The 21,008-nt window shown below is 39.2% G+C and overlaps 1 long non-coding RNA gene across 1 annotated transcript in view; it reads right to left on the minus strand.

Annotated features, from left to right (window-relative positions):
• The window catches only part of LOC143652089 (uncharacterized), a 46,681-nt gene extending 44,522 nt beyond the window's left edge, over positions 1–2,159 (minus strand). Inside the window, exon 1 of the long non-coding RNA XR_013160407.1 lies at positions 1,378–2,159. This is a non-coding gene — a long non-coding RNA (uncharacterized LOC143652089). The remainder of the gene's footprint in view (positions 1–1,377) is intronic.
• Positions 2,160–21,008: the final 18,849 nt, after the last annotated feature.

Raw genomic sequence — 21,008 nt, forward strand, 5'->3', positions numbered from 1 at the left:
TAACCTCTTCCTATTCCAAAAGAGCTGAAAACCAGACTCCCTTGTAGCTAGGATTTCTACTGTGATGTCTTTTCACCACCCAGACACCCTCATTGGAGACTTTAGCAAGAATTGAAACACATATGGCATTTCCTTTTGCTGTTGTGGAGTCATTGAGTCTAGTGTGACCCATCAGCCAACAGTTCTACCCACAGCTTCTTAATCCTTGGCTCACATCTGTAACCCTGTGTTAGTTTGCCAACTGCCTAAATGTGATATACCAAAACTGGAACAGCTTTTACAAAAGGGGAATTTAATAAATTACAAATTCACGGTTCTAAGCCTATAAATATGTCCAAAGTAAGGCATCCAGGGAAAGATACCTTAATTTAAGGAAGGCCAATGGGTCAGGAACACCTCTGTTGACTGTGTAGTCACATGGCTGACATCTGCAGGCCCCTTGCTCCTGAGCTCCATTGCCTCTGTTCCTGTGGGGGTTCCTCACTTAACTTCTCTGGAGATGGCCTTCATCTCTTGGTTTCCCTTGCTCTCTCTCTGAGTTCTGGCTTGCTTAACACCTCATGGCAATGTTTGCTGGACTCCAAGCTTCTGTGTCTCTGTTCTCCTAGTATCTGCATCTGTGTCAGCTCTGTTTTAAGTTTTTGTCATCTCTGTCATTTCTGTCAGCTCTGTTGCTTCTGACATTTCTGAGGTTTCTCTTCACAATGTTTCCTTTTTTTAAGGATTCCAGTAAACTAATAGTCATGGTTAGGGACACGTGTCAACTTGGCCAAGTTGTGGTACCTGTTTATCTGATTGGGCAAGCACTGGCTGTCTGTTGCAATGAGGACATTTCATAGGATTAGGTCATGATCACGTCAGCTGCATCCACAGCTGATTCCATTTGTAATCAGCCAAAGGGGAGTGTCTTCTGCAATTAGTGATGCTAAATCTAATCATGGGAAGCCTTTTAAGGAGGACTCAGAGGAGACAGGTTCCATTCCTGCTTTGGCTGGTGAGCCTCTCCTGTGGAGTTCATCCAGGCCATCCATCGGAGTCGTCGGCTTCGCAGCCTGCCCTGTGGATTTTGGACTCTGCGTTCCTGCAGTCACGTGAGACACTTTTATAAATTTTATATTTGCAAGTGTTCCCTGTTGATTCTATTTCTCTAGACAACCCTAACTAATACACTAATCAAGACCCACTTGGAATGGGTAGAGTCACATTGCCATATAATCAAAAGATCACACCCACAATCAGGCATGACACATCTGCATAGAGATAATCTAATCAAAATTTCCAACCTAGTGCTAAATAAGGATTAAAAGAAATGTTTGTTCCCACAAGATTGGATCAGGATTAAAACATAGCTTTTCTAGGGTATATAATCTTACAAACCATCAGAGACACATCCTATAGCCAGCAGTCAATGCAGCAGCTTCCTCAACAGCCTCCTGGTGTATCAGAGCAGCAGTCGCTTTGGAAAGCTGGTTCTAGAATCTTCTCCTTTGACCCTTCCAACATCATAGTGATCACCTAATTCCCTGTATTAAATCCCTTTCTGCTTAAAGAGCTAGAGTGGATTTTGTGACCTGCAACTGAACCCTGGCCACTAATTGCTAATCCATGCTAATCACATTTTGTCAATATTTTTTAAAGTTTGTCATGTGTCTTTCAATATTGTTTTGGCTGTTCCCTGCCAATTTAATTTCCTTTTTGAGTGTGTAGTCGTGTTTTAAAACTCTTCATGGCTTCTAGTTTATAACATCCCCAGAAAAGCTTGTCTCACACCAAGTTTATAAAAGTTGTCTTCTTTCACTACTCTCATTACTTATTACTTAGTATTTGCAATTGTGTGTGTGTGTGTGTGTGTGTGTTCAGTGTAAGGAATAAGACAACTGTCATCAGATGGTCCCATTATCTAAAGACACTTGAATCTGAACTTTATTCTATGCCAAGGGTTGCCAAACTTCTGTAAAAGGCCAGATAAATACTGTTGGCTTTGCAGGCCATACAGTCTCCATCACAGTCACTCGGCTCTGCCATTGTCCTGTGAAAGCAGCCATATATAATAGGCAAATGAATGGATGTGGTCATATGTGGCCTGCTGGTCTTGGTTTGCCTGCACTGGTTCTATGCCATCCATTTGTCTCTCTATTCCTGGGGCCATTACTATGCTCACTGAATCACTACAACATTAAACCCTTTCTCATTATACTTTACGGAATTCTGCTGGCTATTCTTGAATACTCCTTTAGAAGAACTTTATTTTTTTTAAGAATCATTTTTTCAAATTAAGAAAATCTTACTTAAGTGGGATTTTACTTAATTCGTACATAAATTTAGAGAGAACACCACCTTTGCAATATCATTTTCCAACCTCTGTTTATTCAAGGCTCCTTTTATCATTAATTTTCCTTCTTAGAGAGGCAGTTTTGGCAGATTCAAATCCCAGCTCTGCTACTTACAGGCAGTGTGGCTTTGGGCAAGTTTTTTTAACTTCTCTGTGCTTTCATTTCCTCATTGGTAAAATGAGAACAATAGCATCTCTCTTGCATGGTTTGTAAGAATTAAATTATTTTCCTGGCACACAGAAAGCACTGTTCACTTGAACCATTATACGTCTTGATACATCTGTTAAAGAATAGTAGTTATTGCCGTGGGCAACCTTGTTTGTTTCTAACCTTTAAAAATGCTTATGGTGTTTTGCTATTAAGCATAAGAGAAATAACTCATGGAAATTTCACTAATATGATCTATTCCTATTTTACTCTTTTGTGTATCCAGAACATGTATCAACTTTTATCAAATGCTTTTGCCACATCTAATTAAATCTACATTTACCCCTCTATTACCCCACAATATAGAGAATTATATTACAAATTTCCAATACTGATCCATCTTAGATTTATTAAAGTGAATTTCACTTGGCCATGGTACTATCTTTTTAATGCATTGCTAGATTTTGTTTGTTGATACTTTGTTTCAGATTTTCATATCAATATTCCTAAAGAAAGACTAGATTACTTCAATGCTAATTATTTGTTTTTAAGTACTTCCCTCATCTAGTTTTGATATCAATATTGTACTTGCTTCCTAAAAATAATTCAGAGGGCTTACTTCTCTTTTTCTGTTCTAGAACAATTTTAAACAGCTTAAGAACCATCTGATGTTCTTCAATAATTTAAAAGTTTTCGATTAAAGGCAGGCCACAGTGGCTCAGCAGGCAGAGTTCTCACCTGCCATGGTGGAGACCCGGATGCGATTCCCAGTGCCTGCCCATGCAATAAATAAATAAGAATTAAAAAAATAATAGTACTCAATTGGAAATGGTTTGGGCCTAATGTTTTATGATAATTGATTCAATTTCTTCCATGAAAATGGTTATTTTTATTTTCTCTTCAGATTATTTCATTAAAGCTTTTAACAAAAGCATTCATTGAGCCTATTTTTGTTGTCATATGTAATCTGTATTCACATATACCAGTAACAGAAAAGCTATAAACTTTTGTAAATTTTTTTTTAGCTTTTAGTGTTTCTTTATGTGTATTTATTCATTTTTAATTAAAAATAAAGTTAATTTTTATATACGCCTCACTCTGGGCCTTTCAAAACACATCTGCCTGCCTTCCCATCCCTAATCTAATGTAGTCATTGACAGTCCTTAGAAATGCCATCAACATAAGAGGAGCCCTCACGCTGAGTGAGGCAGGGCACAGGAAGGTGAAAAAGGCAAAGAAAATCTATGGTTGCTGGGACAGGAGTCATGTTCGGCTCCAACAGTGGTTCTCAACTTTGCACATCAGTATCACCTGGGGTTCTTCTAAGAGAAATACCAATGACCCCTCCGCAAACCAATTAAATCTGAATCTGTCGGGTGGAACCTGGGCTTCAGTGTTTTAAGTCCCCTCAGATGATTCTGATGTACACCCAGCTCCAGAAATATGGAGGGGAAAACACCAAAGCCTTAAAGCAATGTGACCTCATGGTCTCTTCCATCTCTACTGCACACCCACCACCCAAAAACTCTCAAGCCCCAGACCAAGGCTGAGCCGTGGCTCTGCATTAGGGTTTCTGTCCCAGACTCAAGGGCTTGACCTCTCTGCAGGGATCTGAGAAACAGGATTGCGTTGTCACCACCTAAAGCAGGCTTCCCACGTTACAGATACCTCAGACCCAAAAAAGCCATGTACACAAAAAAATGCAAAAATTCTCTCCCAGTGGAGGTGGACAAGCAGTGCCTGAGCCACAGAATGGCGCTTCCTATAGCTTCCTATGGCAAATCCTATGTGAATTCATCATTTCCTTTGAAAAAAATTCCAGTTGAGGAAATAAATCCTGGGAGTAAGATCTCCATTTCTCTCATCTACGATCTAGATGTAGTAACAGGCCAGGACAGTATTTTAAAATTGAATTATGGTTCAGAAGATAGTCTCTAGAACATCTCAAACAAGGTAGGTGGAATTTATATTGAATAATTATTCCCCACCCCACCTCACCTCCTCCTCCCAGAAAACACCCAAGTAGGTAAGACTTTGCCTATTTTATTCCTCAGTTGTTTTTCATGAAACTAGTTAATCAACTTGTTTTTTTGACTGCTACATTATGTCAGCTTCTTAGGCTCTTAAAAGTCCTCATATTTAATCTAAGAATATTTTTATTTATATGAAAATCAGTAGCAACCCCAAAAACCTTCAACTTCCCTAATAATTCAGGGTAGAGTCAGGCGGACTGGTCCAGGGCCCAATACTCTCACTATGTCTGTGTATTCAGCACATTTTGAAATTTTTGTTTCAAACATTATCTGCCTCATGGGGATAAGGATGAAATGAGACAACTCATGAAAAGTGCTTAATGCAGTGTCTGCTGCCTCATAAACACTGCATCCACTCATCTGACATATATTTGTTACTGTGTATTATGCATCATGGACTGTGGCAGGCATAACATATACAGTGGTGCACAAAATCAGATTTGATCCTTGCTTTCATGGAGCTTACAAACTAAACATCAATAAATTCTGGCTACTATTATTCCAATATGCTAAGAATGCACTAATCCATTCACTGCTAAAAACACTGTGAGTGATAAGAATTTGCAAAATTTACTTGAACTTGCTGAATCCCAAATGACAGCTATTCATATGCTTAAGTTTCATGGAAAGAAACAATGCAGTACTGGAGGGCTAGATAACTTCCTGATTTTGCTTAAACTTTCTAATACTTGAAAAGGCAACAATTAGGGTATGTAAGAACAGCTTGAGATGACCAAATTCCTGTCCCAGGATGTCTACTCAGTGCCTTATAGCTTCCATTTTAAGTCATTTCATCCTTTGGCTGTAGTTTACTATAAACTGTGAGATTATTTCTAATATCTGTGCAGTTCTAATATTCTTTGGTAATTTGTTTTTGTATTTGTGTTTCCCTAAAGCAATGATGATTCCGGTCTCGTAGGTTTAATATATTAGTATTATCAAAAATGCTTGGCAGATGATTGTCCAACCAACCAAAATGTTTAAATATTAACAAAAACAGGAAGCCTATGGTAGAGGCTTCTAATTGCCTATCCCAATTTCCATTCACCCTTCCTCCTTAGTAACTACACCCCACTTCTATTTGAGGTGTGAAAAGTCAAGATTAAAGACTCTATTTTCCAGCCTCCCTTTGACTTTCTAACTAGAACTTTACTAAATTTCAGTTGATGAAATGGAAATCAATCTCTTCGTCTTATGAATAGCAACAAACAAAAAGAATGTTGGACGTAAAATGCTACTGAAACACACAAAAGAGGAATTTTCAAAAGTCAGTGCTGAATAAATTTTCCAATGAAACATCCCTACAACTCAGCAAGCCATACACATTTTTTTTTAGACAATTAAATTAATGGTTGTTGAACCCTTTACACTATTAGGAGAAAAATGTCATTACAATTAGACTAATAGTAACCTTTTAATTCATTGTGTTTATGATCACTGTGGTAGATTGAATCATTTACTCCAACAAAAGACATGTTCTTAATGTTAATCCTCATTCCAGTGGGTGTGAACCCATTGTAAATAGGATCCATAGAAGATGTATTACGAGTGAAGGTATGCATTCATTTCTGAATATTATGGCCAAATTGATTCAGAGTGGGTTTGAATCCATTCTACCAGAAGCCTTATAAAGAGAAGAAATTCTTCTTTACAGTCAGCTAAAACTTCATAGAGAAGTCAGAAGTTAGTGGAAACTGGAAGAGCTGATAGAGAGAGAGATCGTCATGTCATGGAGGCAGGAATGCAAGCCAAACAACCTCAAGGAACATGGCAAGCCAGCACCAGAACACTACAGACTTCAGAGAAAAAGCAGGGGCTTACCAATGCCTAGACTGTGGATATCTAGCCTCTGAAACCGTGAGACAATGGATTCCTGTTGTTAAGCCAACCAGGGTAGGATATTTGTCACAGCAGGCTGGAAAATGAAAATTATTGACCATTTCCCATGCACTCTTCTACCCTCTATTAAAGAGAGCAAAGAATCCTTGCCCTCTAAGAAAGTTTTACTAGAAAGTTTCATACAGTACTCCAAATGGAATATTTTAAAACCTTTCATTTAAGAATCCAAAGATACATTTCTAGGATAAATGATCTTGGACAGTTTTATTTACAAACCGTAATTATTTGCACAGGTAATCACAATCTATCTAGGAGTCTGTTCTATGGGATCTTGAGGAGGAGACCTTGGGGAGATGTCAATGTGTTCCTGGAATAGTCAGGGTTCTCTACAGAGTCAGAACCAACAGGAGATACCTATAAACATTATCAAATTGTTTAAGTGTCTCAAGCAACTGTGGGGATGCATGAGTCCAGATTCCATAGGGCAGGCTGCAAGCTGGCAACTCCGATGAAGGTTTTCAATGAATGCCCCAGGAGAGACTAGCTGACTGAAGTAAGAGATGAAAGTTCTCTCTTCTGATTGCTGAAGTCATCACTTCTTTTAAATCCTTCAACCGACTGGATGAATGTTCTCTCATTGTGAAGACACCCCCCTTACTTGATTGTAGATGTAACTGGCTATAAATGCAATCAACTTACTGATTAATTTAAGTCTACAAGATGTCCTCACAGTAGCAGTTAGGCTAGTGTTTACTTGACCAGACAACTGGGCACCATTACCTGACCAAGTTGACACATGACCCTAACCATAACAGTCCCCTACACAGAAGATCCATCAATAGACAGAAAAGCTTTTATCATTAAAGGAACTTGTATCCTCTGCCTGTGTCTGTTAGGATCTGCCAATTGAATGGCTGACATTCTGTTCTCAAATATGGCAGTAAATCCGCTGCAGCAGAATCGCAGATGCCAAAGTCCACACTGCTTGCCAAGCACATGGGACATTACACTTAAAAATGTTAACACAGTCTATAAAAATGCTACCCACATTGTGTTAAACATATACTACACAATCCAAAAGCATTAGTGTACAGGCATACCTCATTTCACTGCACTTTGCTTTATTACACTTTGTAGATAACTGAGTTTTTTACAAACTGAAGGGTTATGGCAACCCTGCATGGAGCAAGTCTATCAGTGCCATTTTTCCAACAGCATGTGCTCACTTCATGTCTCTGCGTCAATTTGATAATTCTTACATTTCAAATGTTTTCACTATTTTATCTGTTATGGTGATCTGTGATCTGTGATGTTACTATTGTAATTTGTTTTGGGGTGCCACGAACCATGCTTAAATGAGACAGAAAACTTAGTCAGGTCATGTGTATTCTGACTGTTTCACCAACTGTTTCCCTACTGTCTCCCTCTCCTTGGACCTCCTTATTCTGAGATGCAACAATATTGAAATTTGGCCAATTAATAACCCTACAATGACCCTACAATGAGTGTTCAAGTGAAAGAGCTGCTGTATTAGTTTGCAAGCTGCTGGGATGTGTTATACAAGAACTAGAGCAGCTTTTAAAAGGGGGAATTTAATAAGTTACAAGTTTACAGTTCTAAACCTATGAAAATGTCCAAATCAAGGCATCCAGGGCAAGATACTTTAATTCGAGGAAGGTCAATGGATTAGGAGCACCTCTGTCAGCTGGGTAGTCACATGGCTGGCATCTGCAGGTTCCTTGCTCCTGGGCCCCATGGTCTTCAGCCTCTGTTCCTGTGGGGTTTCCTCACATTGCTTTTCCAGGCTGGCTTTCATCTCTCGGCTTCCCTTGGCTCTCTCCAGGCTGTGGCTTGCTTAACATCTCATGGAGACATCTGCTGGGCTCCAAGCATCTCCAAACATGTCTCTATTCTCCGCCTGTCAGCTCTGCTCTGAAGTTTCTGTCAGCTCTGCTGTTTCTGTCATTTCTCCAAAATGTTTTCTCTTTTAAAATCTGTAGTAATCTAATCAAGACCCACCTAGAATGGGTGGAGTCACATCTCCATCAATTGAAAGATTGCACCCACAATTGGGCACGTCACATCTTCATGGAGATAATCTAATCAAAAGTATCTGCCTGAAATCTTGAACCTCTATTAAAAGAAATGGCTGCCCCCACAAGATTGAATCAGAGTAAAACATGGCTTTTCTGGGGTACATAATACTTTCAAACCAGCACAGACTACACACCTCTTAATTTAAATCAAAAGTTAGAAAATGATTAAGCTTAGTGAAGAAGGCATGTCAAAAATCAACATAGGCTAAAAGCTAGGTCTCTTGTGCCAAACTGCTAGTCAAGATATGAAAGCAATGGGAAAATTCCGGAAGGAAAAAGTAAAAGTGCTACTTCAGTGAACACATGAATAATAAGAAGGTGAAACAGCCTTATTGCTGATATGGAGAAAGTTTTAGTGGTCTGGATGGAAGATCAAACCAGTTACAGCATTCCCTTAAGCAAAATCCTAGCCCAGGGCAAGCCTCAACTCTTCAATTCTATGAAGACTGAGCCAGAAAATCTAGCTGGGATCATTGATAAAGGTGACTACACCAAATAACAAATTTTCAGTGCAGATGAAACAGCCCTTCATTGGAAGATGCCATCTAGAGCTTTCATAACTAGAGGGGAGACATCAATGCCTGGCTTCAAGGCTTCTAAGGACAAACTCTCTTGTTAGGGGCTAATGCAGCTGGTGACATTAAGTTAAAGCCAATGCTCATATGCCATTCCAAATATCTGAGGGCCCTTAAGAAAGATGCTAAATCTACTCTGCCTATGTTCTATGAATGGACAGTACATCAGTTTACAACACAATTTACTGAATATTTTAAGCCTACTGTTGAGACCTAATGCTCAGGAAGAAAAAAAACATTCCTATCAAAATATTACTGCTCACTGACAACTCACCTGGTCACCCAAGAGGTATGAAGGAGATAAGGAGATGAATATTGTTTTCATACCTGCTAACACAACATCCATTCTGCAACCCATGAATCGAGAAGTAATTTCTTATTATTTAAGAAATACATTTCATAAAGCCTATAGCTGCCATAGGTGATGATTCCTCTGATGGATCTCAGCAAAGTAAATTGAAGACCTTCTAGAAAGTATTCACCATTCCAGCTGTTAAGAATATATGTAATTCATGAAAAAAAATCAAAATATCAGCATCAACAGGAGTTTGGAAGAAGTTCATTCCAAACCTTACAGATGACTTTTAGGGATTCAAGACTTCAGTTGAGGAAGTAACTGCAAACATGGAGGAAATAACAAGAGAACAAAAATTAGAAGTGGAGAATGAAGATGTGACTGAATTGATACACTCTCATGATAAAACTGAATGGATGAGGAGTTGGTTCTTATAGATGAGCAAAGAAAGAGGCTTCTTGAGATGGAAGCTACTCTTGGTGAAGATGCTGTGAACATTGTTGAAATGACAACAAAGGATTCAAATATTACATAAACTTAGTTGACCAAGCAGCAGCAGCTGGGTTTGAGAGGACTGACTCCAATTTTGAAAGAAGTTCCACTTTGGGTAAAATGCTATCAAGAGCATCATATGCTACAGAGAAATTCTTTTTGAAAGTAAGAGTCAACCAATGCAGCAAACTTCATTATTATCTTAAGAAGCTTCCACAGCCATTCCAACAGCAGCCACTAACATCGAGGCAAGACCCTCCACCAGCAAAAAGGCTATGACTCACTGAAGGCTCAGTTGATGGTTACATTTTTTAGCAATAATGTATTTTTTTTCGGGGGGGGTGCATGGTCCAGGAATCGGACCAGGGTCTCCTGCATGTAAGGTGAGCATTCTATCACTGAACCACCCATGCACCCAGCAATAATGTATTTTATTTTTATTTATTTATTTTTTGCATGGGCAGGCACTGGGAATTGAACCCTGTAATGTATTTTTTTTTAATTTTTTTTCTGTTTTCTTTTTATTTCTTTTTCTGAATAGATGTAGATGTTCCAAGAAACGATCATGATGATGAAATGCAACCATGCGATGACACCGCGAACCACCGATTACATATGTAGAATGGAATGACCAAAAGTTACGAATGTTTGTGTTTGTTGGGTGTTTTTTGGTATTTAGAAAAAAATAAAAAAATTAAAATAAAACAAGCGAGCAAACAAAAAACAATTCGGCTTAACATCAGGAAGATATTATCTGAATCCATTCTGTTGAGACCGACTAGTTAACGTGATAATTTGCCTTAAAATTATTTTGGAAATCTTGTCAAGATGAGAAAATGAAGGGCCATTTTGAGACAAATGCAAGGCCTCCAGTTTGAAGAATGTATGAAAATATGCTTAGACTGCTAGAAACATCCCTATATGCACATCCCTGCATCCTCCCAATATAGTGATAACACAGTTTCTGGTTAAATCAATGTTCAGTGTTTATCTTGTTATGACTCTCTTTGTATTGTTTACTGTGCTTATAGGTCCTTGCTTGTATAATGTCTTGTTCTTTTTTTTTTTTTTTTTACTATTATTATTACTTTTATTTTTTTTCTCTATATTAACATTCTATATCTTTTTCTGTTGTGTTGCTAGTTCTTCTGGGCCGATGCAGATGTACTAAGAAACGATGATCATGCATCTACGTGATGATGTTGGGAGTTGCTGATTGCATGTGTAGAATGGTATGATTTCTAAATGTAATGTATTTTTAATGTAGGTATGCACACTGGTTTTTTTTTAGACATAATGCTATTATTGCACACTGTAACATAACTTTTCTACTCACTCAGAAACCAAAAAATTAATGTACCTCATTCTATCGAGATATTTGCTTTATTGTAGTGGTCTGGAACTAAACCTGCCATATTTCCAAGGTCCACCTATAATTTTAAATGGTTGTAGAAAGTGATAAACTATATAATGTTCAAATCACTTAATTCTAAAATGTCCCCATCCCCCGATAAATGTGAAAACTATAGATATCTTGTTACACCAAAATCATTCCTACCCAACAATCCCTACAAGAAACCCACCTTAAATAGGAGACACATACATAAAAATAAAAAGATGGAAAGATAAATAAAATGTAAACACTAATCATAACAAATCTGAAATACCTGGATTAAGATTAAAAAGGTAGACTTCATAGAGAAAGAAATAGTACCATAAATAAAGAGGGACTTTCAGCAATGACATGGGGAAAATTTATTAAAGAGACAAAACAATCCTAAGTATTTATGGACCTAATAAGAGAGCTTCTAAATACATGAAACAAAATTTTTCTGAACTGTAAGGAGACATGGAGAACACACGATTGTATTTGGTGAGTTCAATACTCCTCCATCAGTAACTGATAGAACAAGTAGGCAGAAAATCAGTAAGAACATAGAACCCTTAAATAATACCATCCACCAACATAACCATATTGATACTTATAAAGCATTACAGCCAACACTGCAGAATACATACTCTTTTCAAGGGTACATTGACTAAGGTAAACCATCTTCTGGCTCATAAAACAAGTGTAATACCTTTAAAATAACTGGCATCAAGCGTTTTTTATTCTGTGACCACGATAGAACTAAGAGATCATAACAAAAAGATCTGGAAAATCTGGAAACACATGGAAATTAAGTGACACACTTCCAATTAGCACAATGATGAAAAAAATACATGGGAAATTAGAAAACTTTGGCTGAATGAAAATATGTGAGATGCAGCAAAAGCAATGCATAGAGGAAGACTGCATAGTTGTGGTGGTTTGAAGCTGAATGCAGCTAGAAAAACATGCTCTTAAAATTTATCCATTCCTGTGGGTTTGACCCATTGTAAGTGGGACCTTTTGATGAGGCTACTTCAGTTAAGGTGTGACCAACCTCATTCAGGACAAGTCTTAAACCTACTATTGAAATCCCTTATAAACATAATGAATTGAGAGGGAGAGGGAGCATGAAAGCCACAGAAGCAAGAAGCTGAAAGCAAAGAAACCCAGAATAGGAGGGAGAGAACAGCAGATACTGCTATGTGCCTTGCCATGTGACAGAGAAGCCAAGGACTGCAGCAGCCAGTCTTCGGAAAGAAAGCATCACCTTAATGATCGTATTAGTCAGGGTCCTCAAGAGAAAAAGAACCAACAGAAGATAACTGTAAATATGAGATTTTATAAAAGTGTCTCATGCAACAGTAGGGATGCACAAATCCAAATTCCCTTGGCAGGTCGCCAGCTGGTAACTCCAACGAAGGTCATCAGTGAACTCCCCAGGAGAAGCTGGCTGGCTAAAGAAAAAAGTGAAAGTTCTCTCTTTTCCCTTAAAAGTCTTCGACCAATCAGATTAAATCCAAGCTGATTGGATTATCTCATTGTGGGAGGTGCTCCTTTAATTGATCATAGATCTAATCAGCCACAGATGAAATCAACTGACGAATGATTTATAAACCAGCCTCTGTCTTATTAACCAGCCATGAAATGTCCTTGCAGTAACAGTTAGGCTCATGCTTGCTTGTCCAGATCACTGGGCATCATCACTTGGCCAAGTTGACACCTGAACCTAACCATCACAATGATGTCTTGATTTGGACATTTTCTCAGCCTCAAAACTGTAATCTTTTTATTATTCCCATTTTTTTAAGCCAGCCCATTTCATAGTATTTGCTGGAGCAGCCTAGGAAACTGAAACAGTTGAAAAATACTTATATGTTTTTTAAAAAGATGTAAAATTTAAAAGCTAAGGTTATACCTTAAGAAGCTAGAAAAAGAACAAGTTAAATCTAAAGGAAGTAGAATAAAATAAGTTATAAGAGCAGCTATCAAAAATAGAAAACTAAAAAAACAACACACACACACACACAAAAAAATCTGAGAAACCAAAAGCTGGTTCTTTAAAAAGATGAATGAAATTGATAAAACTCTAACCGAACTCATAATAACACAAATTTTCCATATTGAGAATGTTCTATGAACACTAAAATGATGAGAATACAATAAACAATTTTATACTGATAAATTTGACAACATAGATGGAATGGGTAAATTCCTTGAAAGACACAAATTGCCATAAACAAAATAAGAAATAGAAAAATTAGGGTAGCCATACAGATATTCTGGCTTCTTAGCTTACTTATCAGTCAGAGTTCTCCAGAGAAACAGAAGCGTGTGTGTGCATATGTGTGTGTGTGTGTGTGCATGTGCGTGTGTGTGAAGAAACTTTAAGGACTGGCTTATGCAACTGTGAGGTCTGGCAAGTCCAAAAATTTATACAGCAAGCTTGGCAGTTTGTATTCAGACAAGAGTTAATGCGACCTTGAGGCAGAATTTCTTCTCTGTAAAACCTCAGGTTTTTTACTTTTATGGACTTAAACTGATTGGGTGAGGCCCACACACATTTCTGTGGGTAAGCTTTTCTTAAGGTCAATTTACTGTAGATGTTGATTACATCTACAAAATATCTTCATAGCAACAACTAACGCTAGTGTTTGAACAAACAACTGGGCACTATAGCTGAGCCAAGTTGACATGTAAATTAACCATCACAGCCGCCAACTAGCCCTTCTCCAATGAGATCTGAATCTCAGCCTTGGGAGGAAGACCTCTTCCAAATTTGCTATTCCCTAGCCAGGAAGTAGATGGTCTCTATAGCTCCTCTTACTAAATCCTTTAGCATCCTCTTGACCCTATAAGCAATTATTACACCATAACTAGTTAGAAATTCTTTATATTACATTTTTCCTATTCAAATAACTGGTGCGCTTTGTCTCTGGACCCTGACTGATACACTGTTGAATTGTAAGATTTAAGAACCTACATACTCTTTCAGAATAAAAAGAAGAGGGGAAGACTTCCCGTATCAGTCAGGGTTTCAACAGAGAAACAGAACCAGTAGGTGATATATGTATAAAATGTATATATATAAATGTATTTAAAGAGATTTATCAGATTTCCCAACTGATTTTAGGAGGAATCATTCTGTTACCAAAAGCAAAGACATTATAAGAAAAGAAAACTGTATGCCAATATTCTGCATGAGCACAAACACAAAAACCCTTAACCAAATATTGGCAAATCAGATACATACACACATATAATATATATAATAAAATAAAACATGTAAATAGGTGTAAACCTCTCTTGGTCATAAAACATCCCAAAGATGCAAAGTTGGTTTACTATTTTAAAGGCAAACAATGTAATTCACCATATTAATAGAAAAAAGAAAAATCAAATAATCGTCTCATCAGCTATAGGAAAAGGATTAAACAAAATTCAAGGTCTGTCTATGATAAAAATTGTATCAAACTAGAAAAAGAAGGAAACTTTCTAACGCAATAAAGGGTATCAGAAAAAGAAAAAAATAGCCTACCATTAACACTACACAGTAAAAAACAAATCACTTTACTCTTAAGATTTAGAACAAGGAAAGGACATCTATTCTCAGCACTTCTTTTCAAAATTGTACCAGCCAGTGGAAGAAGGCAACTGTCATGGGCGGGTTCATCTGTCAACTTGGCCACGTGGTGGTACCTGTTTGTCTGGTTGGGCAAGTGCTGCCCTGTCTTTTGGTATGAGGACATTACATAGAATTAAATCATGATCACGTCGGCTACATACACAGTTGATTACATTTGTAATCAGCCAAGGGGAGTCTTTTTAATGTGTGAGACTTAATCTAATCACTGGAAGGCTTTTAAGGAGGATTCAGAAGAGACAGTCTCTTCCTGCTTTGGCTGGCCAGCCTCACCTGTGGAGTTCGTCCAGACCCTCCATCAGAATCATCAACTTCACAGCCTGCCCTACAGATTTTAGACTCTACGTTCCCATGGTTACATGGTTACATGAGACACTTTTATAAATTTTATATTTATGAATATTTCCTGCTGATTCTGTTTCTCTAGAGAACCCTAACTAATACAACTTGGTACTAGGAGTGGTTCTTAAGAAACAGAATCTTAAAAATGGGTTTTTAATTAATGGTTTTCTAAACTGACTGGACTCAAAGGCACTAAGGACTCTGATTCCCATAATCAGAACAGCATTGCCAATCCATGGAGTGAGTTGGCAAAAGATACGGTCAAAATATCACCATTCAATTCTCTAATGCTTCACTTGTATGAAGCCATTATCTCTGGGGGATAATGTTTTGACATCTTACAGAGTTGTGTGGATATAGTAAGTATAGAGATGTTGTCTAGTTGTTGTTAGATACACTGTTACATTAATGAGTGAAAGGGATGGGCTTAAGGCTTCAAACCAGAAGCTTAAGCACTGTCTGACAGATGTAGATGTTTCTGTGAGTGTCCTAAAGGAAAATCTTATTTCCTGTAGCTGTAGACTTGAGATCTCTGAAAATCAGATTCAGACTCTTATTGTAAGAGTAGCAACTTTACAACATAAACTGAAATCACAATTTTACATGGTGTCTGCCATTAAAGTGAGGGCATTGATTGGAAAGGAGTGGGACCCCGAAAAATGGGATGGCGACATATGGATTGATAATGATGTTGGGGGTGAGGTTGTAACCCTAGGTCATGCTGAGTCTTCTCTAGATAACCCTGTAATAGTCTGCCCTGAGGACATAGCCACCCTACCTCCAGTCTGCCTTGAGGAGTTGGCCACCCAACCTCCACCTAAAGGCATTAGCCCTAGAGTGATTAATCGTGTTTCACCAGATGAAATTGCAAATGAATGTCCTGAAGCAAATGGCTTGGTAGATACTTCTAATTCTTTTCATGACCTACCCCCACCAGCCCTCATTACTTCCAGACCAATAACTAGACTAAAGTCCCAACAGGGCCCTAAAGGTGAGGTACAAAGTATCACACATGAGGAAGTACATTATACTCCAAAAGAACTGTGTGAGTTTTCTGATTTATATAGTCAGAAATCAGGAGAATGTGTGCGGCAATGGATTTTAAGGGTGTGGGATAATGCTGGGAGGAATATAAGACTGAATCAGGCTGAATTTATTGATATGGGCCCACTAGGCAGAGATTCTGCATTCAATGTTAGAACTTGAATGGTTAGAAAAGGAATTAACAGTTTGTTTGGATTGTTGGCTGAAACATGGATCAAAAGGTGGCCAACATTACCTGAGGTTGATGCCAGAACTGCCCTGGGATAATGTAGATGAAGGAATCCAGAGGCTTAGAGAGATCGGAATGTTAGAGCGGATTTATCATGCCAAGCCTTCTCTTACATCCCAAGAATGTCCAGAGGATGCACCTTTTACGGGAACAGTGAGAAATTTGTAAGACTAGCACCATCAGCCCTGAAGAGCTCTGCAGTTGCACTTCTCTGCAGGTCAGATATAACTGTAGGAACTGCTGTAACTGTGCTAGTATCCTTAAACACAATGGGGATGACACGATCCCGAGTTGGCAGAAGCCAGGTGGCAGCACTTAATTACCAAAGACAGGGTAGACGTGGCTATTATAATAGACGGCAAACTCAAAGCAAGAGTCAAAATTATATGACTCGCAGAGATTTGTGGCACTGGCTAGTAAATCATGGGGTACCTATAAATACAATAGAAGGGTAGTCTACTAAATTCTTGTTCGAGCTGTATAAACAAAAGAGTCCTAGGTCAAGTGAACAGAAGTCTAACCTGAATTACAAAAACACAGAGTCACGGCCCCTTAATCAATTTCCAGACTTGAGACAGTTTACAGACCCAGAGCCCCTTGAATGAAGGGGAGACCAGGTCCCTTTGGGGGAGAAACCTGTTACACTGCCACAAATCTATACTGTTAATCTTCCTCTGAGCCTTCCCCAAGGAGACTGATGGTCTTTTACCAGGGTAAAAGGAAATGATCAGACATTTCAGGGATTATTAGACACTGGTTCAGAAATGACATTAACTCTAGGGGACCCAAAATGTCACTCTGGTCCACCAGTCAGAGTGGGGGCTTATGTAGGTCATGTGATCGATGGAGTTTTAGCTCAGGTCTGTCTCACAGTGGGTCCAGTGGGGCCCCAGGCCCATTCTGTAGTTATTTCCCCAGTTCTAGAATGCATAATTGGAGTAGATACACTGGTGCGCAAGAAGTAGCAACTACTCTAGACTTACTGGTAAGGCATTTGCATGTCAGAGGATGGGAGATAAATCCAAGAAAAATACAGAGGCCTTCCTCCTCAATAAAATTTCTAGGTGTCCAGTGGTGTGGGGCATGTCGAGATATCCCTTCTAAGGTGGATAAGTTGCTGCATCTGGACCCTCCTACAACCAAAAAAGAGGCACAATGCCTAGTTGGTCTCTTTGGATTTTAGCGACAACATATTTCTTATTGGGTGTGCTAATCCAGCCCATTTATCGAGTGACCAGAAAAGCTGCTAATTTTGAGTGGGGACCTGAACAAGAGGAGGCTCTGTGACAGGTCCAGGCTGCTGTACAAGCTGCTCTGCCACTTGGACCATAAGATCGAGCAGATCCAATGGTGCTGGAAGTGTCAATGGTAAATAGAGATGCTGTTTAGAGCCTTTGGCAGGCCCCTATAGGAGAATCACAATATACACCCTTAGGATTCTGTAGTGAAGCCTTACCACCTGCTGCAGATAACTACTCTCTTTTTGAGAAACAGCTTTTAGACTACTATTGGGCCTTAGTGGAGACCGAACGCTTAACCTTGGGCGTTACCATGAGACCTGAGTTGCCTATCATGAGCTGGGTGTTGTCTGACCCACCAAGCCATAAAGTTGGGCATGCACAGCAGCACTCCAACATAAAATGGAAATGGTATATACGAGATAGGGCCAGAGCAGGTCCTGAAGGCACAAGTAAGTTACATGAGGAAGTGGCCCAAATGCCTATGGTCTCCACTCCTGCCACATTAGCTTCTCTTTCCAAGCCAGAGCTATGGTCTCTTGGGGAGTTCCTTACAGCGCATTGACTGAGCAAGAGAAAACTCGGGCCTGCTTTACAGATGGTTCAGCACAATATGCAGGTACCACCCAAAAGTGGACAGCTGCAGCACTACAACTTCTTTCTGGGGTGTCCTTGAAGGACAGTGGTGAGGGAAAATCCTCCCAGTGGGCAGAACTTAGAACAGTGCACCTGGTTGTTCATTTTGCTTGGAAGGAGAACTTGCCAGAGGTGCGTTTACATACTGACTCATGGGCTGTTGCTAATGATTTGGCTGGATGGTCAGGGACTTGGAAAGACCATAATTGGAAAATGGGTGACAAAGAGGTCTGCGGAAGAGGTATGTGGATAGACATTTCTGAGTGGGCTAAAAACATGAAGATATTTGCATCCCATGTGAATGCCCACAGGAGGGTGACTTCAGCAGAGGAAGGTTTTAATAATGAAGTGAATAAGATGACCTATTCTGTGGATACCTGTCAGCCTCTTTCCCCAGCAACTCCTGTCATTGCCCTATGGGCTCATGAACAAAGTGGTCATGGTGGTAGGGATGGAGGTTATGCATGGGCTCAGCAACATGGACTTCCACTCACCAAGGCTGACCTGGCTACAGCCACTGCTGAATGCCCAACCTGCCAGCAGCAAAGACCCACACTCAGCCCCTGATATGGCACCATTCCCCAAGGTGACCAGCCGGCTACATGACAGGTTGATTATACGGACCACTCCCTTCATGGAAGGGACAGCGATTTGTTCTAACTGGAATAGACACATACTCTGGATATGGGTTTGCTTTCCCTGCATGCAATGCTTCTGTTAAAACTACCATCTGTGGGTTTACAGAATGTCTTATCTATTGTCATGGTATTCCACACAGCATTGCTTCTGATCAGGGAACATACTTCACAGCAAATGAAGTGCAGGAATGGGCACATGCTCATGGAATTTTCTGGTCTTACCATGTTCCCCATCATCCAGAAGCAGCTGGATTGATAGAACAGTGGAATGGCCTTTGGAAAACTCAATTATGGTCCAACTAGGTGGCAATACTTTGAAGGGCTGGGGTAATGTTCTCCAGGAAGCTGTGTATGCTCCGAATCTGTGTCTGCTGTATGGTGCTGTTTCTCCCATAGCCAGGATCCATGGCTCCAGGAACCAAGGGGTGGAAATGGGAGTGGTACCATTCACTATAACCCCTAGTGATCCACTAGGAAAATTTTTGCTTCCTGTCCCTGCGACCCTGAACTAAGCTGGTCTACAGGGTTTAGTTCCAAAAGGGGAGTGCTTCCACCAGGAGAAACAACGATTCTGAACTGGAATCTAAGACTGCAATCTAGTCACTTTGGGCTACTCATCGCCCTGGATCAACAAGTCAAGAAGGGGATTACATTACTGGCTGGGGTGATTGATCCTGACTATGAAGGGGAAATAGGACTGCAAATACACAACGGAGGTAAAGAAGAGTTTTCCTGAAATTCAGGAGATCCCCTAGAGTGTCGTTTAGTACTACCATGCCCTGTGATTAAAATAAATGGAAAACTGCAACAACCCAGTCCAGGCAGGGCTACCAATGGCTCTGAAACTTCAGGAATGAAGGTTTGGGTCACCCCACCAGGCCAAGAACCACGGCCAGCTGAAGTGCTTGCTGAGGGTAAAGGGAACATAGAATGGGTAGTGAAAGAAGGTAGTGATAAATATGAACTTCAACCATGTGATCAGTTACAAAAATGAGAACTGTAATGCCATTTTGTTCGTTATACTATTTAAGTTGTAAGATATCAAGTTTAAGAATGAATATTACCCAAGGACTTGCACCCTATTCTGGAGATATTTAATGTGTTTCTGGTTATATGCAGGACAGCTGAGTATTGTTAGGTGAGAAAAAAAGTGTCTTTTATTGTTTTCTATTTAGAAATTAGATATGGTTTAAGGTGATGTGTATAGCTGCCAAGTTGACAAGGGGTGGACTGTCATGGTCAGGTTCATGTGTCAACTTGGCCAGGTGGTGATATCTGTTTGTCTGGTTGGGCAAGTGCTGGCCTGTCTTTTGCTGTGGGGACATTTCATAGAATTAAATCATGATCATGTCGGCTACATACACAGCTGATTCCATTTGTAATCAGTGAAGGGGAGTGTCTTTCCTAATGAGTGAGGCTTAATCTAATCACTGGAAGCCTTTTAAAGAGGATTCAGAAGAGACAGGCTCTCTTCCTACTTCAGCCAGTAAGCCTCTCCTGTGGAGTTCATCCAGACCCTCCATCAGAATTGTCAGCTTCATAGCCTGCCCTACAGATTTTGGACTCTCTGTTTCCATGGTTACGTGAGATGCTTTTATAAATTTTATATTTATGAATATTTCCTGTTGATTCTGTTTCTCTAGAGAACCCTAACTAATACAGCAACCATAAAAATACAGATTTTGGAAAGAAAATCATAAAATCATCTTTATTTAGAAAGGATATGATTGTATATGTAGATAATCCTAAATAATCTCACAAAAAAAGTTATAAAAGCTAAAAAAAATAAAGTTATTAAACCTAATAAGTAACTTTAGCAAGGCAGCAGTATTGTAGGTCCAATATGTAAAAATCAGTTGTATTTCTAAATATAAGCAACAAATAATTGAAAAATGAAAGTAGAATAAAAATACCATTACAACAGTATCAAAAGATAAAATAAGCAAAAATTTAATAACCACAAGATTTGTAGTGTGAAAACTATGGAACCTTATGAAATATTAAGGAAGGCCTAAATTAATGGAGAGATACAGCATGCACGTGGGTTAAAGAGCCAATA

Source organism: Tamandua tetradactyla, chromosome 12, assembly GCF_023851605.1.
Source record: "Tamandua tetradactyla isolate mTamTet1 chromosome 12, mTamTet1.pri, whole genome shotgun sequence".
In the NCBI taxonomy this organism is placed as follows: Eukaryota; Metazoa; Chordata; class Mammalia; order Pilosa; family Myrmecophagidae; genus Tamandua; species Tamandua tetradactyla.